This window comes from Callithrix jacchus, chromosome 7 (assembly GCF_049354715.1).
Source record: "Callithrix jacchus isolate 240 chromosome 7, calJac240_pri, whole genome shotgun sequence".
NCBI lineage: Eukaryota > Metazoa > Chordata > Mammalia > Primates > Cebidae > Callithrix > Callithrix jacchus.
The window spans coordinates 126,574,860-126,596,652 of NC_133508.1; the positions used below are offsets into that span (position 1 = coordinate 126,574,860).

A 21,793-nucleotide genomic window follows, 5' to 3' on the forward strand; every position below is an offset into this window, starting at 1 on the left:
CTCGGGCTCCGAGTAGGTGAAACTACAAGTGAGGCATTATGCCAGCGTGTGTGTGTGTGTGTGTGTGTGTGTGTGTGTGTGTGTGTGTGGAAAGTGAAAGTAGAGCAGTGTGTGTGTGTGGAAAGTGAAAGTAGAGGAGGGTTACTTCAAAATAGAAGCAATGCTAGGAAATCAGCTGCTTCTTTTCTTCTTAACAATAAAATCTGTCTTTTGTATCAGGGAACCAAAAAATAGCTCCAGGGACAACTGAATCTTTGTGAACTATGTATAGTTTAAGAGTAAATGAGGAGGGTGGAGAGGGAGGGTGGGGTGGGGAGGGATAACATGGGGAGAAATGCCAGATATTGTATGCACCTAAAGTAAAATAATAAAAAAAGAGTAAATGCAGATGAATACTTGTTTATTAGCTGAAAGAGCCCATTTTTTCTAAGTTTCTGGTACTTCCTTCACTATGTTAAACATTGTAACTGCCCTGTGAGCCAAAGGCAGTAACTTCATTCTGGGGTGATTATCATAGGTGAGAAGCTTGAGGAACACAGGGCCATGAGGTGTCCAGTCCCTCAGAGAGAACAGAGTAGATCCAGACAAGTGTGCATGTTCTTTCTAATTCAGTGACTCCCTTCTGCACCGGTTCTAAGATTGTGTCCTTTATTTGAGAGCTCTAGAAATTGGGAATACAGTTAACATATGGCAAACTGGGGATGTATTGGAGGGTAGCTTATGTATTTGGCCCACACCTCAGCTTATGTGGTGAGTTTTGTGCTGGGAACTAAAGACAAGTTGAAGAAGACCTGGCATCTGAGACCAAAGGTGGTAGACAGAAGTAAATAGGCACTTTTAATATTACATCTAGATAGCATCTTCAATGGTAGGAGTGACAAGATGGTGCCATGGCAACACTGAGAAGGGCATCTCATTTAGCCTTGGAAAGTCAGGAAGTAGGACACTTTAAGGATGAATAGGGGTTGAGAGATAACAGATAAAGGGTGAGGAAACAAGGTTTTAAGAAGCCTGTGTCCCGTGTGCACAGGCTCTCAGTCAAAGGAATAGGCCTAGCTTATGGAACTACAAGGAGTTCATTCAAGTTCTTCAAGCACTGGGCACTAGAGAGCCAATACAAATTCCTAAAATGCTGAGTTGAATGAAAAATTTCTTTCTACTTCATCGTCTTTATAAATGCGAGACGAGACATCATTTAGAGACCTTTCCAAGCAACAGCCCAGGGAACTTTGTATCTGAAAATATACTTTGGAATAAACTTTGAAATCTTTATTGAAAGGTCATAATAAAAACAAATTAGGATGCATGTCTTGTGCCCTTTTTAGTAGTATAAATAACTTTCTTCCTATCATGGGAACTCTCCCATTCATTTATTACTGTTTCCTTTTTAATTTTAATCATTGTTTTATCCATGTTTAAGGACATAATAATAAGTTCATATAAGATATTAAAGACACAGAAGATCACAAAGTATAATTTTTTTTTTTTTGGTGGGTTAGCATATGAAAGTGTTTTCGGCTCCCTGAGAGACTGGATGGATGTGGAGGCTATGCGCTTGTGGTGTTGGTAGAGGTGCTACAATAGAATGTACTTTATTATGGTGCTAAAGTCACCCTAGTTAATGCTGCCTGCATGAAGAGGACAAATGTATAGGAAGACTCAGAGAGGGACAAAACCATATTGACAAAAGAGTGAAAGACTTCTGGAGTACACTAATCAGAGGAGCTTTTTTTTCTGGCTTCATAATGCCTTGGAAGAGGAAAGAACAAGAGATTTTCATAAGAGTTTGCTTGATCACAAAATGTTGAAAAAACTAGATCAAAGATCAAATCCATGCTGTGGCAGTAATTCTTTGTAACTAAATAGGGCTCCCTATTTGGAATACAGGAAAATAAGACTTTGTAAATAGTATAAAATTTTTTAATAAATCCTATTTTTTCAATTAGGTATATTATATTTGTCTTCATCTTGACAACTATATGTTTGTTTTGCTTTTGATATGTCTTGCAACTCAGTTTAAGAGTTATTCTTCCATTCCTTGATATTAAAGTCTAAGTAGTAGAATTGGAGTTATGAAATCCTAGCTGAGGTCATAACTTGGTAGCCTAACCAATGACCTTGGACAAACAGATTAATTTCACTATCTTGCTTTTATTATCCACAAACTGAAGATAATAACATTTGTCCTTCAAGGTTGTAGTAAAAAACAAATGAAATCCATATTTCTTGACCTAAAGCACTCAACAAAGGCAATAAATATAACATTAATGCAATAAATTTTTATAAAAAAATAAAGGCACAGAAGAATATATGATGTGAAATCAGTTATCTTCTCATTTGTTGCCTCAACTATTCAAGTTCATTCCTGCTATGACCATGTATACTAGATTGTTTTCTGTTTTTCCAGAAGGAGATAATAATATACGCACAAGTTCATTATTTTCTAAATTCAGTGGTAGTAATTATACATGCTTCCTGAATCATTTTTTTTTACTTATAATGCATTTTGTAGACTTTTCATCTTAGATCAAATAGAGCCTCTCCCTTCATTTTAGTGGCTGTAGAGTATTCCAAGAATTTCCCAAAATTTCCCTTATCAGTACCTGAAAGAGGGATTTTAATGTTTTTTTCAGTCTTTTGGCATTACGACAATGGTGCAACATATATACTATTATATACACCATTTTCAGTTTGAGTAAATCAATCTCTTTGATAGATTTCTAAATGTGGAAATGCTAGATCAAATGTATGTGAACTTAAACAATTCATATATGATTCCAACAGTTCACACTCTCACTAGCAAATATGAGACACTGACAATATCCCCAAACCCTTGCCAGCTCAGTGCCCTGTCAAACTGTTCTTTCTTGCCCATCATAAATTGAAGCGAGAACCTCATAGTTTTTCTTTGCACAACTTTTATTGTCAGTGAAATTAACATTATTATCACATTTTTGCCTGTTTAAGATATGTGGTGTTACTCTCTTCTCACTGATTTACAAGAACTAATTATAACAAATTATCTCCATGACTATAATAAAAATTGAAAATGATTTCTTCATCTTACTGTTTGCCTTTTTGCTTTACTTAAATCTTTTCTAGGAATAATTTTATCTTCCAACTTGTCTCCCATTTCCATAAATTATTAATTTAGTCAAATTTAAGGTTTTTTTTATAGACTTCAGGCCATATTCTTTGAAATTTGCTTTTTAATTTTAAACTTTTCTTAAATGAAAATGCAGCAACACATATACTTTTAAAAGGAGCAACAGTGTTATGCCATTTTAACAAAAGAAACCTTATTTTATAATTTTCTTAGCAGGAATTCTTAGCCTATTACATAAATGAGCTAAGAATTTCCATCCCTAAATCAACCAGCTTAGCAGCCCCAGGTAGTACTGCCATAAATATATTGCCAGCCACATCCAGCACCTGTGAAAACACTGAGGGCTCTTCATTTTCAGCTGTTTCAATCTCTTCTTTCAGTCGATTAATCTCTTCATTTAACAACTCAAATATCTCTTTAAATCCTTCAGAAAGTGGTTCTTCTCGGACCTATGAAAGTAAAAGAGCCTACTTTTGAAAATCCCCAATTTTTAAGAGTCAGAGTTTTGTATTTAACAATTTCATTAGTTAAACACATTTACATGTTTCTAGCATCTTAGAAACTCTTTGATGAGTTTGTTAGACATTTCCAGATGACTGGATCTGAATGGTGGGAGTATCCATAATTTATACCATTGTGATATTTCCTCAGCACCATCTCACTGGATGTGGGGAGGAATTTCGTTTCAGCACAATGAATCCCCTTTAAGAAGGAATGCAGGTTTAATTCTAATGGATTCCCCTTTCCACTGATGTAGCATGGCCATGCTCATCTAGCAAATAATAGGGACCACTGACTCTGTAGAAAAGGCTTATTGTCAAGCTCCAGGTTGGGACAAGGAATATATTTTACTCAGGTTGTACCGGATGCGTCAGGCAGATACAGAAACAAATGGAGCAATTTGAGATCATTCAGTATCATTTCATATCAAGCCAAATCTGATACTTTCATCCAGATGGATCTATTTCGGGGCTTTTGATGGTTGTGCCGAGAATCCTAAGGACGGGTGGACTAAGGTCCTAATTAATTGGGGCACAGTGAGACCATCCTATAATCACCACAAACAGCAGCCTGGCACCATGGGGGATGTCATGTGTACTCTCCAAAGTCTAACATGACAGAAAATGCTGAAGTCTTGTAGACTTACAGGCTTCGGTAGAATTCATATGTATTTGAAATTTAAGTGAAATATATGCATTTTATGCTTCCTTCTGGAATCTTGACTGGGCTTAAAATTTTGGCCCTTCCCTAACTGAGGAACTGGCATTGTGCCTCAAGCACTGCCAAGCTTCATTCAGACTCACCTTCAGCTTGTGACTCAGCATCTTTCTCAGCTCTCTCATATAGTTTTCCCTTTCCCACTCCATCTTCTTCTTGAGTTGGGCCATGTTTTCCTGGAAGCTTCTCTCTTGAGCCTCCATCATTTGCTGCTGTTCCTTCTGTTTTTGTCTTAGCAGCTCCTGTTCCTTCTCAGCTGCCTGCTTCTTAGCCTGCTTAGCTGTTTCACAGAGGTTTTACAGAGGGAAGAAAATAACAGTCAGGTGAGAGAAGAACTATGATGGCTAAGCAGATGCAGTCAGGAAGAGCTTCTCCCATTGAGAGATCGGACCATAAAAAAGACTGATACACTCCAAGCAGGACTTCAGAAGGAAGGTATTGAGAGAAGATGAAAGAAGAATGCAGACCTGAGGCTGAAGGGAAAGAAAGCTGGGAAACTTGCACAGGTTGCCAAGTACCAAGACTCAGCCCTAATCCTGAGCAGCTCCTGGGGAATGGGTGAGGGAAATTGGTGCAAAGTGGCCCACTCTCACCATGGGCCTCTGGAATCCCAGCTTTAGGATACCCCATAACTACCATAGATATTTGAGCTGGCAAAGAGAACTGCTTGGAGAGTTGATAGGGACAGGACCCTGGCCAGGGTGGAGCCTAGATATTTGGCACAGGAATGGCTCCAGTGGAGCACAACCAGGAAGTCCCAGCTTGCCACACCCAAATATGTGGCTTTGGCTTTTGTCAACTGTTGGTCCTGGATAGAACTGGGCTATCCTGCCTGTGGAATGGGTCCACTATGATCTGAGCACTTCCCAGTCTGTCAGCCTCTCTCATGGTTCTTGCCTGGCTGCATCTACGTCAAGTACAACTTCAATTTCCAAACTGAAGAACTTCCCAGCAGCTACCACCATATCTTCTTTGCTGACATACCCTATGTAACCATCATAGAGCTTCAGCAGGTGGGATCGCACCAGTGTGCACTCAATGCACCCTCTCCCCACTCTTTAGCTGGTGCACAGTTGCTTGCAGCCTCTCACCACTGCTTTCCTGGTGCACACAAGTGTGCAGACTCTGTCAACGTGCGACCACCAATGTGCATGCACAGAACCTGCAGCACTGCTGCCCTGCTGCTGCCAATCACCCATGACCATGGACCACACTGCCACTGCCCTAAGAAAGCGCTTTTGCCAGCACCCCCCATCAGAATGCTGTTGCCAATTAACCAGGAAGAGGTTGGCCTTTGCAACACAGCAGGTGCTTAACCTAGAAGGGCCAGACAACAAAGCCTTGAGCCTGGTCCCAGCCTACTAAGGTTCAAGCCCACAGCCCAGGGGTGCTGAGCTGAGCCTTGGCCCCTTGAATTCATCTGGGAAAAAAGCCTGGTCAACTGAACACAACTTATACCAGTTGAATCTTCAAGGGAAGAAAGTAATATAAAAGCCAAAAACTTCATGAAAGAAACAGCAACTTCAAAGACTAAAGGAATATTAGCCTATACCATTGAGAAAGAACTCCGGCAACTCAAAAATCTAGAGTGCTCCTTACCTCCAAATGAGTCCACTAGCTCCCCAGCAATGGTTCTTGGTTAAACTGAAATGGTTGAAGTAGCAGACATGGAATTCAGAATCTGGATGGCAATGAAGATTATCAATACACAGGAGATAGTTGAGATACAATCCAAGGAACTGAAGGAATTCAGTAAAATGACTCAAGAACTAAAAGATGAAATCGCCATTTTAAAGAAGAGCCAAACTGATTTGATAGAGCTGAAAAACACGCTGTAAGAATTTCATAATACAATCAAAAATATTAAATGTAGAATAGACCAAGATGAGAAAACAATCTCAGAGGTTGAAAACTCATTTTTAAAAACAACTTAATCAGACAAAAATGAAGAAAAAAGAATGAATAAAATCTGAAAGAAATATCAGATTATGTAGAGACCAAACCTATGACTCACTGGCGCCTGTGAAAGAGAGGCAGAGATAGCAAGCAACTTGGAATATTTGAGGATAGTGTCCATGAACATTTTCCCAACCTCACTAGAGAGGCTGAAATTCAAATTCAGGAAATTAGAGAACCCCTGTGAGATCCTATATAAGATGACTAACCCCAACACATATGAGATGGTTATCAGATTTTCCAAGGTCAATGTGAAAGAAAAAGATATTAAAGGCAGCTTGAGAATAGGGCAGGTGTTCTGCAAAGGGAATCCCATCAAGCTAACAATAGAACTTTCAGAAGAAACCCTGCAAGCCAAAAGAGACTGGAAACCTATAGTCAGCATTCATAAAGAAAAGAAATTCCAAGCAAGAATTTCCTATCCAGACAAACTAAGCTTCAATGGAAAAACAAATTCTTTTTAGACATGCAAATGCCAAGGGAATTTGTCATCAACAGACAGACCTGCCTTACACCAGGTGCTGAAAAGAGTGCTAAACATGAAAATGAAAAACCATTATCAGCCACCACAAAAGCACACTTCAGTACACGGATCATTGGCACTACAAAGCAACAACACAATTAAATCAACATAGCAATCAGCTGTCAACATGATGACATGTTGTCGTGTCGTGTCATGAGCATATGTGTGGATCAGATCCACACACATCAATATTAACTTTGAATGTAAAAGGGCTAACAACCCCAATTAAAAGGCATAGAGTGGCAAGTTGCATAAAGAAATAAGACCCAACTGTCTTCTATGTTCAAGAGACCAATCTCATAAGCAATTATACCAACAGGTTCAGAGTAAAGGGATGAAGAAAAATCTATCAAGCAAATGGAAAACAAAAAGAGCAGAGGTTGCTATTCTTATTTCAGACAAAACAGACTCCAAACCAATAATAATCAAAAAGGATAAAAATAGGCATTACAGAATGATAAAAGTTTCAATTCAATGAGAAGACATAACTATGCAAAATATATATTCACCCAATACTAGAGAATCCTAAATTCATAAAATAAGTTCAAAGAGCCCTATGATGAGATTTAGATAACCACACAATAATAGTGTGAGTCTTCAACACCCCATTGACAATATTAGACAGATAATTGAGTGAAAAAACTAACAAAGATATTCAGGACACAACTTGACACTTGAATAAAATGGGCCTAACAGAAATCTACAGAACACTCCACCCAGCAATAACAGAATATACATTGATCTCATCTGCACGTGGCACATATATGACCCCATGCTCCATCATAAAGAAATATTCAACAAATTAAAAAAACCCAAAATCATACCAAGGTTCTCAGACCACAGTGCAATAAAAACAGAAATCAATACAAAGAATATCTCTCGAAACCACACAACTCCATGGAAATTAAACAAGCTCCTGAATGATTTTGGGGTAAACAGTGAATTTAAGACAGAAATAAATTATTTGAAATTAATAAAAACAAGGATACAACATACCAGAATCTCTGAGACACAGCTAGAGTAGTGTTAAGAGTAATGTTAATAGCACTAAATGAGTACAGCAGAAAAGTTAGAAATATTTCAAATTAACAACCTAACATCACACCTAAAGGAACTAGAAAAACAAGAGTGAACCAAGCACAAAGGTAGCAGAAGACAAAAAATAACCAAAATCGACTTGAACTGAACAAAATGGAGACAAGAAAAACCATACAAAAGATCAATGAAACCAATAGTTCTTTGGAAGAATAAATGAGATGGATATATTTCTAGTAAGACTAAAAAAAAGAACAATAAAAGACAAGATCCAAATAAACATAATAAAAAACAACAAAAGGAACATTACCACGAACTCCACAGAAATACAAATCCTCAGAAACTATAATTAGCACCACCATGCATGCTAACTAAAAAACCTAGAAGAAATGGATCAATTCCTGGAAACATACAACTTCCCAAAAGTGAACCAGGAGAAACTGAAATCTGAAACAGACTAATATCGAGTTCTGAAACTGAGTCAGTAATAAAAAGCCTACCAAGCAGAAAAAGCCCTGGACCAGACAGATTCATAGCCAATTCCACCAGACATGTAAAGAAGAGCTGGTACCAATTCTACTTAACGATTGCAAAAACTGAGGAGGAGGGAATCTTCCCTAATACATCCTATAAGGCCAGCATCATTCTGATTTTAAAAACTCAGTACAGACATAATAACAACAACAAAACTACAGGACAATATTCCTGACGAACATGGATGAAAAAATCTTCAACAAAATACTAGCAAACCCAAATCCAACAGCATGTTAAAAAGTGACTCCACCACTGTCAATTAGGCTTTATTCCTGAAATCCAAGGTTGATACAGCATATGCTAATCAATAAATTGATCCCTCACATAAATGGACTCAGAACAAAAACCACATGATCATCTCAATGGACACAGAAAAGGCCTTTGATAAAATTCAGCAACTTTCATGTTAAAATATCTCAACAAACTGGCATCAATGGAATATACCTCAAAATAATAAGAGGTATTTATGAAAACTCCACAGCCAACATCATATTGAATGTGAAAAGCTGGAAGCATTTCACTCTCAAACCAAAATGGGACAAGGATGCCCACATTCACAACTCCTATTCAACATAATACTAGAAGTTTTAGCCAGAGAACTCAGGCAAGGGGGAAGAAAAGTTATCCAATACAAAGAGAGGAAGTTAAACTATCTCTCATCATAGACAATAGAGTTCTGTACTTAGAAAACTCCATAGTCTCTGCCCAAAGCCTCTTCCAGCTGATAAACTTCAGCAAAGCTTCAGAATTCACAAAAAAAAAATCGACATACAAAAATCAGTAGCATTTCTACACGCCAATAATGTCCAAGCTGAAAGTCAAATCAAGAACGCAATCCTATTCACAATAGCCACAAAAAGAATAAAATACCCAGGTTTATAGCCAATCAGGGAGGTGAACCATCTCTACAATGAGAATTATAAAACACTTCTGAAAGAAATCTGAGACCATACAAACATATGGAAAAACATTCCATGCATATGGATAGGAAGAATCAATGTCATTAAAAGAGCTATACTGCCCAAACTAATTTAAATATTTAATGCTATTCCTATCAAACTGTCAATAACTTTTAAAAAAATAGAATTAGTAAAAGCTATTCTGATATCCATATGGAGCCAAAAAAGAACCCAAGTAGCCAAGGCACTCCTAACCAAAAAGAACAAAGCCAGAGACACCATATGACCTGACTTCAAACTATATTACAAGACTACAATAACCAAAATAGCATGGTGCTGGTCAAAAAGCAAAACAAAACAGAACAGACACATAAACCAATGAAAAAGGTTAGAGAGAGAAGAAATAATTCCACACAACTACAACTGTCTCATCTTTGGTAAAGCTGATAAAAGTAAGCAATGAAGAAAGGATGCCCTATTCAATAAATGGTGCTGTGTTAACTGGGTAGCCATATGCAGAAGATTTAAACTGGATCCCTTCTTTTCACTATGTACAAAAATAAACTCAAGATGAATTAAAGATGTAAAGGTAAAACTTAAAACTATAAAACCCCCAAAAGAAAACCTAGTAAATACCATTCTGGACAGAGGCAATGGCAAAGATTTCATGATGAGGACTTTGAATGCCACTGCAACCAAACAAAAAATTAACAAGTGGAACCTAATTCAACTAAAGAGCTCATGCACAACAAAGGAAACTATTGACAGAGTAAACAGACGACCTACATTATAGGAGAAAATATCTGCAAACTATGCATCTGACAATAGTCTAATATCCAGAATCTATGAGGAAGTTAAAGAAATTAAGAAAAAGCAAATCACCCCATTAAAAAAAATGAGAAACGGACATTAACAGACATTTATCAAAAGAAGACATACACATGGCCAGCAAGCATATCAAAAAATGCTAAACAGCACAAATCATTAGGAAAACGCAAATAGAAAATCATGTGAGATACCATCTCACACCAGTCAGAATAGCTGTTATTAAACAGTCAAAAAATAACAGATGCTGGCAAGATTGCCAAGAAAAGGGATTTTTTTTTTTTTTTTTTGAGAGAGAGTCACACCTAGGCTACAGTGCAGTGGTGTGATCTAGGCTCACAGAATCTCCGCCTTCTGGTTCAAGTGATTTTTCTGCCTCAGCCTCCCTGTAGCTGGGACTACAGGCCTGCACCACCATGTCCAGCTAATTTTTCTATTTTTAGTAGAGACGAGGTTTCACCATGTTGGCCAGGATGGTCTCAATCTCCTGACCTTGTGATCAGCCTGCCTTGGGGTCGCAAAGTGTTTGGATTACAGGCGTGAGCAACTGCGCCTGGCCTGGGAATTCTTATACATTGCTGTTGGGATTGTAAATTAGTCCAGCTGCTAAGGAAAGTAGTTTGGAGTTCTAAAAGAACTTAAAACAGAACTACCATTTGACCCAACAATCCCATTACTGGGTATATACCCAAAGGAAAACAAATCATTATATCATTAAAACACATGCATGCACCTGTTCATTGCTTACTATTTGTACAAGCAAAGACATGGAATCAACCTAAATGTTTATCAATGGTGGACTGGATAATGAAAATGTGGTACATATATGCCTTAGAATATTACACAGACAATAATGAATGAAATCATATCCTTTGCAGCACTGTGGATGCATCTGGAGGCCAGTATCCTGAGCAAACTAATGCAGGAATAGAAAACCAAATCCTGCATATTCTCATTTATGAATGGGAGCTAAATGTTGAGTACACATGGACACAAAGGAACCAATAGACACCAGGACCTTTTTGAGGGTGGAGGATGGGAAGAGGGCGAGGATTGAAAAACTGCCTATTGAATACTATGCTCATTACCTGAGTGATGAAATAATCGGTACAACAAATCCCCATGATGCCCAGTTTACCCATACAGCAAACCTACTTGTGTACCCTCTGGACCTAAAATAAAAGTTGGAAAGAAAAAGAAAAAGAAAGTAACAGTCTGGTCTGAGATCTACTCTCCTGAGTTCAGAGGCCAAACTGACTTTAAGAAAAGCACGAAGGTGGGGAACTGGGACCTCTGAATTCTCCCACTATTCATGTCAGCTAGAGCATGTTTAAGAATGTTGTGGGAAGGAACTGAGTGGCTGGATGTTCAATCCCAACTCCCCTTATTTTCAGTTTTAGCAGAGCATGTGTCCTCTATGAGAAGAAAGCTCCTGGTATAAGAAAAACGGTTTTTTTTCTGAACATCAAGCGGGTGTTGCCAAAACCTACCCTTTTCTCTGAGAGCTGAGCCCTGCCCCTGTACCTGCTATGGCCTTCTCTCCAGCAGTAAGGGCTTTGTCTGACTGCAGGATGGATTCCTCTATAACCACCTGTGACTGCAGGAAGCTCTGGAGGACTTCGTTTGCCTGAGGAACCAAGAACGAGCAAAGACCGGTCAGGCAGCAGAAATCTTGCCTTGTGATGAGGAAATTATTGTTCAATAAAGCCACAAATCTAATGTTGTAAACTTCACATTATTCTTTTTTCTTTTCTTTTTTTCTTTTTTTTTTTTTTTTGTGATGTAGTTTCGCTCTTGTTACCCAGGCTGGAGTGCAATGGCGGGATCTAGGCTCACAGAAACCTCCGCCTCCTGGGTTCACGCAATTCTCCTGCCTCAGCCTCCTGAGTAGCTGGGATTACAGGCACGTGCCACCATGCCCAGCTAATTTTTGTATTTTTAGTAGAGACGGGGTTTCACCATGTTGACCAGGATGATCTTGATCTCTTGACCTCGTGATCCACCCGCCTCTGCCTTCCAAAGTGCTGGGATTTCAGGCGTGAGCCACCGCGCCCCGCCCAGCTTCACATTATTCTTAAGATTCCACTGTGATTTCTTTTCTCCCACAGCCACAACAAAAAGTCCAGCTCTTTGCTAGACATGAAAACCCTGCGCAGCAGCCTCCCTTGTGCCTGTCCAGCCTCCTCTCACAGCGATGCTGCTCACCACCCACCCCAGGGTACAGACAACCAGATTTCTATGCAGTTCTACAAACACACATCCTCTATAGTTTGCATTATTTGCTTTCTTTTCCTTCTGCCTGAATGCCTGTCTACCCTTTTTAATTTAGAATTTAATTTTAATTTTAATTTAATTTTTAAATTAGGATAACATCTATTAATAGCTCTTACCTTGCTGAAAGCTTTTCTAGGCTATTTATTTATTAACCTTTGATAACTTTTAAGAATGCTGATAATAGTTCATTAAAAGTAAACAGTGTATTCAAATTTAATTTAAAAAGTTAAAACTTAAAGACTGAACAGGTAACTAGCCTATTTACAAGAGTAGTGGGGAATATAATTGAAAATTAAACAGTTGAGAAACTTTTTTTCTTCTTTGAGACAGTCTCACTCCGTCACCCAAGTGTAAGTTCAGTGTTACTATCACTTCAACCTTGAACTCCTGCTGGGAAGCAGTGCTCCTGCCTCAACCTCCCTTGTAGCTGGGACCACAGATGTGTGCTGCCACACCCGGCTAATTTTATTTTTATTTTTTGTAGAGATGGAAGTCTTATGATGTTGCTCAGGATGGTTTCAATCTCCTGGTCTTAAGCAATCCTCCTGCCTTGGCCTCTCAAAACACTGGGATTACAGGTGTGAGCCACTATACCTGGCCTGAGAAACTATAAGAATTCCAAACTTTAAAAGAGTAACATGGCTATCAAATATGGGAAATTACCAATGAAGGAAAATACAACACCACATAGACTTAATAGTCACACATGGGAAGGAAAAAGAGGCATAAATACCTTAGACAATATGTGATGAGTGACTGAAATTTGGGCGGGTGGGGCACATCACAGAAGGAAGGACCTAGGCATTTTTTGGTGGTTATTTTCCTTGATCCTTTCTTTCAAAAAAAATTTAGATTCATGGGTGTGTTAGGCCATTCTTGCATTGCTACAAATACCTAAGACTGGGTAATGTATTTATTTTTCTTATTATGGCATTTGAGCTTATTCATTTTCATTGTGATACAGGACTCCATTATGTGAATATACTAGTTTGTTGATTTGTTCTATTGTTGATGGACATTAGGGTAAAATTTCAGTTTGGTGTTATTGTGAATGATGCTGTTATGAACATTTCTGTCCCTGTGTTTTAAGTGAATGTACACATCTAGAAATGGATTTGCTGAGTCACTGGGTATTTGTTTTTCAACTTTAGCAATGAAAACTAAACAGTTTTCCAAATTGATGTACTGATTTATACCTCATTAGCAATGTGTGAGAATTCCAATTGCTTCATATTCTTGTCAATACTCAGAATTTTGGCTTTTTACATATTAGACAGTCACCTTCTTTTCATTTTGTGAGGAAATTGAAACTCCGAGAGTTGAAATCACCTGACCAGTACTAGGCTTGGTTCTGAGAATGCAAAAGACTTTGCAGTCCAGAATTAAGCACTTTTTTCTCTTTAACTGTCAGGGACTTATGAAGTAAAAAAAATTCTGATTTGATATATGTATCTTTCCAGGAAGGATTACAAGTAGCTATTTATTTTTGTCTGATCTGCATTTAAAATAATTTTTTGGACACTGCTGTTTCAGCATGAGTGAACAATAATGATTTAGGTATAGAGTTAGAAGCTACATTTAAATTTTTTTAAATTTAACTTTTAAGTTCAGGGGTAATTCATAAAGCAAAGAGGTTTGACAGGCTCACAGTTCTCAGGCTTTACAGGAAACACGGCTTTTGCTAAGGCTTCAGGAAGCTTTTACTCCTGGTGGAAGGTGAAGGGGTAGCTTGCCTGTCACATGACAAAAACAGAAGGAGCAAGTCAGAGAAAGAGAGCGGTGGGGGGAGGTGCCACACGCTTTTAAATGACCACCTGGACTTCTGATTCTAAATCTTCTTTGGTAAAAAAAAAAATAGTTTTGTTTTATAAGAGTAGCTAAATAATTATGGATTTTAAGATGTAAAATATCAAGATATTACCATGCTTCACTTTTTGTCCATAAATGGTACTGTGCTCTTAGATTTTTCAGAAGGAGCAATGAAGACCCTCTGACCATCCTCTGCCATTCATCCTCTTCTCCCCTTATTTCTCACCTTAACTCCTTTTCCAGGCACTAGTGTATAGTCCTGTTCAATCTTCTTTGCTTCTAAGTAGAGATTGTGCCCTCCAGGAACAAAGAAAGTTCCTCTTGAAATACTTTCCACCAAGTGTTCTGAAAGCCGCTTAAGCTCAGCCTGGCAATATTTGGCAGATGCCTCTTCATTCTGCAACACAAAGTCTTCCTTTTTTCTCTCTGTGGAGTCCTGCCAGAGAAATGTAGGGAACAGCAGTAAAAGAAGCTGTTAGAAGGAAAGGTCCAACTATGATCCTCTTTGAAGAAGTAGTCTGATGGCTTCAGAGTGGACTGAGATTTGGTGTAGACCAAGAGTCAGAAGACTTGTTTTAGTCCCAGTTCTGATCAATTCTCTGCATGACCTGTGTAAAGTTTATGAACTCTATCTTTGAGTTCATAAACTTTACACAGGTCATGCAGAGAATTGATCAGAAAGGGAAAGGATGATTAACAGTGATCTAACTATGAACGATAAGCAAAGGATAGCTCAGTTGTGGCAGCAGTAGTGTCCTTAGAGAACATGGATTGCTATGGATAAAATGTGTACATAGAAAATCAACCCCTCCAGTACAAGAGAACATGGATTGCTATGGATAAAATGTGTACAGAGAAAATCAACCCCTCCATTACAATCGTTTTCCGCTAATGACTTGATTTTACTCTGAACAGAGCTTGTAACTCTTGAAATTCTTCTAAAAAGAATCTTAACATGAGAAGATATGGGAACATAATTATTTTTTTGCTTACATTTGTAAATTATGATTGCATCTGGGTTTTCTCAGTAGGTACTAGAGAGATTTCTGTCACATGTGGACTGGTAAAAGACAGACTGAAAGAATATTCATTAACAGTGCCAACTGCAGATTTAAGATATCCCCCAAAATTCCCCCTCCCTGCCCCCAGGTTTCCATAGTCCCTGGGCTTATTAATACAATGGAGTGTACTCTAGTGTTTAGGTAGCATTATATGATATCTGTTGGCTTTCAGAAATGGATAGTATTCAAGTAGTACTGAGTATACTCAAGAAAGTATTTAAGAATTACCCAGAGACACAACAAAAAAAGAGAAAATTTCAGGCCAATATTCCTGATGAGCATCGATGTGAAAATCCTCAATATATGGCAGCACATCAAAAAGCTTATCCACCACAATCAAGTTGGCTTCATCCTTGGGATGCAAGGCTGGTTCAACATATGCAAATCAATAAACATAATCCATTACATAAACAGAACCAATAACAAAACCCACATGATTTATCTCAATAGATGCAGAAAAAGGCTTTGATAAAATTCAACACTGCTTCATGCTAAAAACTCTCAATAAACTATGTATTGATGGAACATATCTCAAAATAAAAGAGCTATTTATGACAAACCCACATCCAATATCATATTGAATGGGCAAAAGCTGGAAGCATTCCCTTTAAAAACCAGCACAACACAAGGATGCCCACTCTTACCACTTGTATTCAAAATAGTATTGGAAGTTTTGGGCAGGGCAATCAGGCAAGAGAAAGAAGTGAAGGATATTCCAATAGGAAGAGAGGAAGTCCAATTGTCTCTGTTTGCTGATGACATGATTATCTATTTAGAAAACCCTATCAGAAATAATGCCACACATCTACAACCATCTGATCTTGACAACTTGACAAAAACAAACGATGGTGGAAAATTTCCTATTTAATAAATGGTGTTGGAAAAACTGGCTAGTCATATGCAGAAAACTGAAACTGGATGCCTTCCTTACACTTTATACAAAAATTAACTCAAGATGGATTAAAGACTTAAATGGAATGTCTAAAACCACAAAAACTTTAGAAGAAAACCTAGGCAATACCATTCAGGACATAGGCATGGGTGAAGACTTCATGACTAAAATACCAAGAGTAATGGTAACAAAAGCCAAAATTGATGAATGGGATTTAATTAAACTAAGGAGCTTCTGCACAGCTAAAGAAACTGTCATTAGAGTGAACAGGTAATCTACAGAATTGGAAAAAATTCTTGTGATTTATCTATTTCACAAAGGGCTGACATCCAGAGTCTATAAGCAACTTAAGCAAATTTGCAAGAAAAAAATAACCCATCTAAAAAAGAGCAAATGACATAAAAAGACACTTCTCAAAAGAAGACATTTACACAGCCAACAAACATTTAAAAAAGCTCATCGTGACTGGGCATTAAAGGAATGCAAGTCAAAACCACAATGAGATACCATCTCACACCAGTTAGAGTGGTGATCATTAAAAAGTCAGGAAACAACAGATGCTGGAGAGGATGTGGAGAAATAGGAATGCTTTTACACGTTGGTGGGAGTGTAACTTAGTTCAAGCATTGTGGAAGACAGTGTGGTGATTCCTCAAGGATCTAGAACCAGAAATATCATTTGAGCCAGCAATCCTATTACTGGGTAAATACCCAAAAGATTATAAATCATCCTACTATAAAGACACATATACAAATATGTTTATTGTGGCACTGTTCAAAGTAGCAAAGACTTGGAACCAACCCAAATACTCATCAATGATAGACTGGATAAAGAAAATGTGCCACATATACCCCATGGAATACTATGCAGCTATAAAAAAGGATGAGTTCATGTCCTTTTCAGGGATATGGGTGGAGCTGGAAACTATCATTCTCAGCAAATTGACACAGGAACAGAAAAGCAAACACTGCATGTTCTCACTCAAAAGTAGGAGTTGAACAATGAGAACGCATGGACACAGGGAGGGAAACATCACACACCGGGGCCTGTCAGGGGATGGGGGTCGAGGGGAAGGATAGCATTAGGAGAAATACCTAATGTAGGTGATGAGTTGTTGGATGCAACAAACCACCATGGCATGTGTATACTTATGTAGCAAACCTGAATATTCTGCACATGTATTCCAGAAATTAAAGTATCATAATAAAAAAGAAAGAAATGAAAATGAAAACCACAATAAGGCATCACTACATACCTTGCATACCTACCTAGTCAAATGACCAAAACAAAAAAAAGAAAAAAAGAATTACCAAATCACATGAGCTCTTTGGAAGCAGAGCTTTTTTGTTTACCTTGAGGCAGAAGAGGAAGCCAAAGAGATTAGAAATAAGAGAAACATTTGATGCATCTTTGCTGACTTGAAGATGGAGAGAGGGTCCCCTGAGCATACGGGTGAGAAGTAAGCTCAATCAACACCTTGTTTTCAGCTTGTGATACACTGAGCAGAGCACACAGATGCCCTGAAATGAACTTCTGACTTACAGAGCTGTGAGCTTATGCATTCTTTTGACACTCAGAGTCAGGCAAGTGTTTCTTTATTTTACCTTTTTAAAATAAAATAATAAAAATGGTATATGTATAATGCTTGCATCATGTTATTTTGAAATGTAGCATGAAATGTAACAGTGTGTACAAGTTAAAAGTTCTGTTAAACTTGTGCAGATTATGAAACTACTAAATCAAGCTAATTGACATGTATATCATCTCAAATACTTTTCTTCTTTCGTGGCAAGAGTGCTTAAATAGTATTAGTAATTTTTAAGAATGACTCCATTGTTACTAACTGTAGTTAGTATGTTGTATAAATGTGTTGTTAAATGGGCTAAAATCATAATTTCTTATGCATGATAGAAAATAATCAATTTCCTATATTTTAGAAAAATAGAAAACTGTTTCCCATTAAACTGAGTCACGTAAAATACTCCAAGCTCCTTTTGCCACAAGAAGGAGACGAACCATGGCAATAAAAAATTGGACTCTAAGTATCATTCCAGAAAGGCAGGAGTCAAGAAAAAAATACAAACACACATCACCACGAGCTTCTTCTGAAATTCCTGGTTTTTATCCTTGAAGGAGTGCTCCATGAAGACTGCAATGGCTTCCCTCCCACAGGCCGCATGCACATCCAGCAGCTCCTGGAGTGTGTCTATGGGGAACCTCACTTGCTGGGTCATCTGCTGTAATGGTCAGCTGCCCTCTGCACAGCTGCTGAGTTTTCTCGCTGGGCCAGAGTTGTCACTGCATTCTCCAAACAAGGAACCACTCCACTGTTGACGGCATCCAGGTAGGTCTCCACCAGCATCCCCAGCCCTAATTTAGAGAATGGATAGAACATTTTCACTTATTGTTTTACAAGCGGTATGCATCAGCATTCTAAAAATCACAAAAAATTTTACCTAACATGAATTTTCCCTCCTTCTCCTTCTTTTAATTCTACTCTTACTACTACTACTTTTTATGAATCCACTTTCTTACAATAACATCACTGCTGTTCCTGTTTATTCTTTCTTTTCTCTCCAACTCATCACATTGCAAAGTTAATTATTAATCACAAACAGTATGTTCAAGCGTTTCTTGAAATAATACTTTTCTGCTTAAGTAAAAATTTAAAAGCAACTATTAAGCAACGTAAATTATATCATTTGTGGATCATAGTTCTGAATGTAAATGCAGGTGCCTTTATAAAGACTCTTAAGACAGTGACAGAACATTAAACCCGTTGAGAAGCTCTTTTCTGCACAGAGCACTAAAAGACTGCACAGGTAACATGTTCATGAAGTCAATTTTCTATATGAGATTACACTGAATTTTGTAGCTCTAAATCTCAATAGCCTTGCAAAAACTCACGACATGCTACTTATTTTCTGTTTTGTCTAAATTCACAATACATCTTTTATATCCTCACTGAGAAAAATACCCTTCATGTATCCCACACTTCATAACACAGATGTTATCTCCTTACCAGTTGTTTGTGCTCATAAGCTTAGTTGACTAGTTTTTGAGATACAGTAGGTCTCAATAAAGACCCATATAGAGAAATAGACTCACGGTTTCCAGTGACAAGGATTCCCTCTCTCAGGGTCTCGGTCTTTGCATGCGTGAGGATATAAGAACAGAAGTTTTCTGATTGCACCTGGAAATCACTATCCAGTTGGTCTTCCGGTACTTCTTCAACATGGAGTAAGAGCTTTTTGTCATTTGTTGGCTGGTCAAAGACAAAGCACTTCCGTTTTGGAAAGAAATGCCTGATCCACTCCCTGGGCTTGTTAGAATTTTGGATTTGGGGATTCTTGCCTGCAGAATTAGTGAAAAAGTGACTACTGAAGAACAGCTTTTAGGCAAGGCTGATATTTTCATATCCAGAGTTCCTTGCATTAATCACTACAGTCTCTTGTGTCTCCAAATCTACTTTATCCTCTCATGCAACCAAACTTAGGCTAATCTACTTAAGGTACGGGATGTCCATTTCTGCACAGAGCACAGTCAAAAGGAAGGGAAGGCATCCACTTTAAGTGAAGGAATTTATGGTTAGTTTTTTCAGCCACTGTATGATATATGGTAGAATGACAGGTTTTTAAATGTTTGCTGAATTGTGACTAACTAAACTATGATAAGAAGTACTTTCTTGGCTGAACGTGGTGGCTCAAGCCTGTAATCCCAGCACTTTGGGAGGCCGAGGTGAGTGGGTCAAGAGGTCAAGAGATCACGACCATCCTGGTCAACATGGTGAAACACCGTCAATACTAAAAATACAAAAAATTAGCTGGGTATGGTGGCATGTGCCTGTAATCCCAGCTACTCAGGAGGCTAAGGCAGGAGAATTGCCTGAGCTCAGGAAGCAGAGGTTGCGGTGAGCTGAGATCACGCCATTGCACTCCAGCTAAGGTAACAAGAGCAAAACTGCATCAGAAAAAAAAAAGGTACTTTTTTTCTTTTAAAATTGTATATATTTGTAGTGTTATAATATGATGTTTCAATATACATGTACATAGTGAAATTATTATTAAGTAAGCAAATTATAAATTATATATCTAACATTTTCCAAACTTACTTTCCTTTATCCCCCACCTCTTTTTTTTGGTAAGAGTACCTAAAATCCAATCTCCATAAATTTTAAATGTAAAATACAATATTGATAATGATAGTTCTCATGCAGTATATTAGATCCCTAGACTTTTACATGCTGTATAACTTCAAGTTTGTACCCTTCACCCACATGTCCTCATTTCCTCCCTCACCATGCCCTGGTAACCACTGTTTTCTCTCTGTTTCTATGTATTTCACATTTTAAAATAGAATCCATATATAAATGAGATATTGTAGTATTCTTCTTCCTGCTTCTGGCTAATTTTACGTAGCATCACACACTTTCTCAATCTTACTCTTCCCATGTCAGAAACGAAATGTTGGGCTTAAAAATAAAGTAACTGCTAAAAACGAGGACAAGATGTGGCTGGGGAAAATGTTGGATAGAGACAAAAAATATGCAGGTCAGATTATATTAGGTCTGACATTGTCTTGCAGAGGGATTCTGGGGCATATACAGATTACTCAAAACAAACTTTTGTTGAAAGGATGAATAAATGAACAAAGATGGATATTGTAGGTACCAACAGGTATCCACTCTGCTAAATACAATCCATTTAACAAATGTATAATAGATTGACAATATATTGTAAGAGTCTGTAGAATGAAGTAGGTGATGTTATGAAAACAGTGAAATGAAGGATTTGACAGTCTTACTGGAAGCATATGTCAGTGTATTTTTAAATTGCCTGAATCATTTACTGTATAAATCTTTTTTATTTTTCTGTAAAGGATATAACCATCCAGGCTAATAAAATAGACAGAGTGAAATGTATTTCCAAAATTAGATCATTTGACTTCTTGTGATTCTGTGTTTGTGAACTTCCAAATTATTAGTTAATTTTCTCCAAATAGAATAGGAAGAACCCTTGAAGTTAATAAGTAACACAAATATATGAGTCTTAGGATGTGATAATATTAATTGTAATCCTCAATATATTTTTTATGGTACTTATTGGTCTAAAATCATTTGATTGAACTTTGAGTTTTGAACTTCTTCAATGAATTGAAACTTCAACCTCTGGGAAATTTCAAGTAAAAATAACCACAAGAATCACATTGGTGATCACCGAATACCATGAGCATGGGCCTCTATCCAGTCTAATATAAAAATTTGTGTCAGGTGCTGAATGGCAGGTCTTAGTTGAACCCACCCACTACTGAACCTTTCCTTATCCAGGCCGTGCTCCGATACCTGGAATCAGCTTCAAGGCATTCTCCAGGTACTCGTCTTCTGTGATGGGGTGTCCATCTAACTTCAGCTCCAGGGTAAAATCTCGAACAGTCCAAATAAAGTCTGGAAAGAAACTCACAAACTCACTGGGTCCTCAACTTCATCAGTCCTGGGGCAGGATTTTGCCCTGATTAACTCTGTTAGTTCAATCACATAGCTGGGATCTTAGCTAAGGAGTAACACCCTACACCATTATTTCAACATCTCACTTAGAAACAAGTTTGATAAACATTCCCTTTTGCACTGTGTCTCTTCTTACTCAACCAGGACAACTGGGTCAC

At 37.8% G+C, this 21,793-nt stretch overlaps 1 pseudogene across 1 annotated transcript in view; it reads right to left on the reverse strand.

Annotated features, from left to right (window-relative positions):
* Nucleotides 1-2,901: 2,901 nt before the first annotated feature.
* The window catches only part of LOC108592654 (guanylate-binding protein 7-like), a 51,488-nt pseudogene continuing 32,596 nt past the window's right edge, over nucleotides 2,902-21,793 (reverse strand). Inside the window, exons 4-10 of the transcript XR_013520241.1 lie at nucleotides 21,474-21,669; nucleotides 19,241-19,486; nucleotides 18,226-18,502; nucleotides 14,406-14,615; nucleotides 11,621-11,723; nucleotides 4,411-4,604; nucleotides 2,902-3,555 (exon numbers count right to left, since the gene is read on the reverse strand). The product of XR_013520241.1 is annotated as a guanylate-binding protein 7-like (transcript). The remainder of the gene's footprint in view (nucleotides 3,556-4,410; nucleotides 4,605-11,620; nucleotides 11,724-14,405; nucleotides 14,616-18,225; nucleotides 18,503-19,240; nucleotides 19,487-21,473; nucleotides 21,670-21,793) is intronic.